Source organism: Lactuca sativa, chromosome 4 (assembly GCF_002870075.4).
Source record: "Lactuca sativa cultivar Salinas chromosome 4, Lsat_Salinas_v11, whole genome shotgun sequence".
Taxonomy (NCBI): Eukaryota; Viridiplantae; Streptophyta; class Magnoliopsida; order Asterales; family Asteraceae; genus Lactuca; species Lactuca sativa.
The window spans coordinates 213,726,790-213,731,652 of NC_056626.2; positions in this window are offsets into that span (position 1 = coordinate 213,726,790).

The following is a 4,863-nucleotide window of genomic DNA, read 5'->3' on the forward strand; positions in this document are numbered from 1 at the left end:
AAGTTTTTCCTTCTTGTAAGTTAGGATACTAATTAAGGCTTATAACTAGAAGAGTTTGGACATTAAAACACAAGGAAATGATGCTTAAAAAGGAGTTTACGGCCCAAGCTTGTGCTTAGGCCGTAAACACCTCAAACACCCCACAAATCCATGATTTAAGTCCCAAAAGATCAATTAGGGTGTTTGGTAATTTAGACATGACAACAAGGAAGGCTTAAGTGCATTAAACATCATCATTTGATCACAAAAAGAGGATTTTACGGCCAAGGCTAAGCTTGGGCCGTAAACACCCAAACTTTTGTGTCAAACAAGTCCCTAAACTACCCTAAAGCATGAAAGGAATTTATCTAAGGCCTTTGGAAGTGTGTTGTACCATTAAACATCTCATTTTGATACCAAATGAAGAGTTTACGGCCAAGGAAGTTCTTGGGCCGTAAACTCCCCAAAAATTCATGCCAAATTGTTCTAAACTCACTATAGGGCCTTCTAGGATTTATCTAAGACATATGAGACCATGTTGTACAAGTAAAACCTACATCTTGAAGGACCTATAGGAGTTTACGGCCCAAGAACAAGTCTTGGCCGTAAACTCCCCAAAAATGTCACAAATTATGATGTTAATCCCTCCCTTTTGGTCCAAAACACACACCACTAAATTAAGGAAGTGAGATAAGGCCCTAAACACACATTTTGGAGTGTCACAAGAGTTTACGGCCAAGCCTAGGGGGCTTACGGCCGTAAACTCTCAATGGGTGGCTTTTAGGCCATAAAATCTAAGAGAGTGAACTCATGGACCCTTCCGTAAATCATCCATGGCCTTGTACCACTCCCGGGAACCCTTTCTAGGCCTTAAAACCCCGAAAACGATGCTAAAATGTCCAAATACTATAATGAAAAGAATAAGATGATTAACTTCTTGTAAAATACATATTTCATATGACATTAGGGTCCTAAAAGGTGCTCAAGTGGTTATTTGGTACCAAACGCTCAGTCGACACTTTTACCCGATTTACCCGATTCACCCGGTTTCCGCGATTTCAGGTGAGTTCATACCCCTTTAATGAACCTTTCAAATGTTTTAAATGTTTTAGGGGGAAGATACAAGTCAATTACAAATGTTTATGTAAAGTTTTATAGAACGATTTCCGCGTTACAAGGGTTAATCACATGCGATTCACTACCCTTAGTTCAAATCACATGTGATTTGCCCCTATGCCTTATAAAGGGGTTTTACCCTTTTCAAACTATTTTTAAACAGTGGGTCAGATTTTAAATGTTCTTTTGGAAAAATACTTTTATTTAATCAATTTATTTATAAAATGTAACCACTCTGATATATTTATATAAGTAAGACTTGGAGGACTTAGGACCGATATCTCGCCTTATTTCCTGTTCTTGTTTGATTGTGGGCTTAGGGTAGTGGTTATCCGTTCGACTGTCGTTGATTTCTTAGTTATATAATCTGTATATCAGTATGGAATACAAATGTTACTGCTTTCACTTAACGATAAAGTCACTAACGTGCTAAGAACCGTTCCACTAAGATAACCATAATAGGTATGGTTACGGTTGCTACAACTTCTACTCACTAAAGTCATTACTATTTACACTATAATACTCACTATTACTAGACAATACACTAGTCAGAGAATACACTATGATCAATACTAAAAGATTACCACACTATAACAATAGAGAAAACACTAAACAAACAATAATACACTAACCAGCTACGAGATACTCTATTCGGTATTCACTACGCCCGGAGTTTTACAGCAGGGAGACGACTCTACATGTATAGATCTATACGGGGCAGCCGCTATTAGATCCCGACTGTTAATCTAAGTCCGCGCCGTACAGGCCCAGGGATGCCACTACTTCACTATATTGTGCATGACTGGGAAGGTCATGGGATTCTCTATTATCCTCACTACTAGTAAACAAGGAATACACTATAACTACTCTAAAATACTACACTAAATGTTATACTATATCCCGAAGTAAGTAAGTATCTATCACTAAAGGAACCTTGCACCTCTATCATTGAATTCAGGATTAACCTATTCTATCACATGTGTGATTTGGAGATTTGCTAATATACTTTACTATAAACGGTTTCAAAGAAATGAAGGAAATGTATACTTTTCACAGATTGTCACTTAGAATGTATTTTTGGAAAAATATGGGATTTTTCTAAGTTTCTACTACTTATAAATATAAATGATACATCCTTTTTGCACTAATACTTTGTATACAAAAACTCACACTAAACTCTTATGAACTCACCAGCTTTATGCTGACAATCGTTTTCAAAATAACTTGTATCTTCAAGTCAAAGATAGACAGGTACAGACGCGGCATTTTTGGAGAAGGTGGAGCACACAAGACCCATCTCTTATTTTTGATTACTTTTGGGTGATTGTTAAACATTACAAAACACACTTGTAATTAAATTCACAATGAAATGTTAAGGTTGTATGTTTCTTGTTTCTACCATTATGCAATTGTGATGATACTGTTCACTACGTCATCCACCCCGAAACGTATTTCGCCGTTATCGGTTTTGGGGTGTGACAGACCGGAAGGTCTACTCATATTAAGGGACCGGAAGGCCCCTGAGACACATTGACCAGAAGGTCTTGTAGAGTTATAGCCTCGAGTGGCGTGATATATGTTATGTATTTGAGATCCCGAAGGTCAGCGGAGTAGGTATTTTGGGGGACTCATTAAGCATTTATGCTTACCATGTTATGTGATATGTGTTTCAGTACCAACGAGGATCGTGGGAAGGCGCCGACATGATCTGTACACACTGATGAAGAATTATGTATTTGAGATCCTGGGATATGTTTAATCTAGATAACATTTGATACTTTGAGTTTTTGGAATGATTTATGTGAGACATGCTTTGTTTTAAGAATGAAAAATTATTTTAAATTTTCACGTTGTTACAAGTTGGTATCAGAGCCTTGGTTTGAGGTATTCGGATGCACCTTCGGGCGTATCTGAACTCAAACTGAGGATTTGAGGAAGTTTTTCATAAAAAGGAAATTTTTTTCTAAAAGAGTAAAAGATTTTGAGAAAAGCAGAAAGGAGCAGTGTGTACCATCAGCCAGTGGCCAAACGTTGATTTCCCAAAATACCCTTACATTATGTGTTCTGAGATATGATGTGATGTGCTATGCATGCTAGAGTAGGCTAGGTATTCATTGTTAGGACTAGAGTGGCCTGATTTGTGGTGCCTTAGCCTAAGAGATTATTGCTGCTATAAGGTACTTTGAGAGTGAGTAGGTAGCGGTAACGAGCTTATGAGGGGTCTGCTGGAGGGTAGCTTGCATATAGCGAGATACAGAGTACTTGTGATCTAGGATCATAGGAGGAAGACTTGGGGTGGATACTGATGTGGTGTGGAAGGTAGTATAGGGCCCGTACTACTGGAAACACCAGGTCGGTAGGCAGTCCACGTAAGAATCCTTAGGGTATTATGGAACAAGTCGCATTGAGTAATCGAGTGCGAGGATACTCAAGCAAGTCTCTAATTTATTTTATGTTGTGTTTCAAAGACATCATGGTGAGTACGCGCCAAACTCCAGAGAGCAGCGGTGTCAGCGATGATGAGATTTGCAGGATGATTCATGAGGAGGTTGTTATGCCCAATCGAGCTGAGATACCAGAGATGTTTGGGTCTACCAAGACCATGCTGATTGAGACATTTGACGAGAGGTACGCTGTTGTTACCGATGTTGCTGTTGTTGCGGCTACTACAGCCGTCGCCACTGCTAGGCTGCAGGGGGGAGACTCGTTGTTATACCGAGAGTTCAGCAACACGAAGCCACCAGAGTCTGATGGGACACATGATCTGATAGCCTCGATGAGGTGGATATCTGACGTTGAGGGATGTTTCTACACTTGTTCCTGTCCGGAACATTTGAGAGTACGATTCGCACTGAACCAACTTCGCTTAGGAGCGAAGGACTGGTGGATGTTTTTGACAGCAAATTTTACTTCTGCAGAGCTTATTGCAGTGACCTGGGAGAGGTTCACCACTATGTTCAGAGACGAGTATGTTCCCCCGGTGGAGAGGGAACGTTTGGACCAGGAGTTCTTGTCCCTCAAGCATGGGACGGAGTCGGTGACGGTGATTATGCGGATGTTTCATGAGATGACGTTGTTCTGCCCCGAGCACGTGTCTACTGAGCAGGCACGTATGAGCTGATATTTGAGCATACTGAGGAGAGACATTCACGAGTTTGTGGCAAGCTCCACATATCGAACATTTTCTGAGCTCCAGGAAAATGCTCGGAAGAGGGACATTGAGCTAGAGAATCAAGCCAGGGAGGAGGCCGAGTCTCAAAGGAGGGACAGGCGACCAGCGCAGTCGTAGCCGACATCCAAGCGGTCAAAGCCCACTAATTCGAGATCTGGAGGCCAGAAGGTTCACACTTGTGGGAAATGCGGCAAGGAACATGATGGAGTTTTTCGAGCAGGTGCTTGTTACAAGTGTGGCAAGGAGGGGCATATAGCCAAGGACTGCCCCAAGGGATTCATGGTGTGCTTTCATTGCAACCAGACTGATTATCGGAGGGCCGGGTTCCCACAACTGTTACGAGGATCAGCACTGGGATCAACAACTGCTGCTGCACGAGCTACAGAGAGTCGGCCTGTGAAGGTCGAGGCGCCGAAGGGTCGCGTCAGAGCCTTCCAGCTGACCGAGTAGGAGGTCTGCGCAGCACCTAATGTTGTGGTTGATATGTGATCTTTTACTTATTCTCTTGTTTATGTATATGGTTCTTATATGTGATATGTTTAGGTACTTTTCTTGTGAATTCTATACCTGCTTTGGTGTTGTTTGACTCGGGTGCG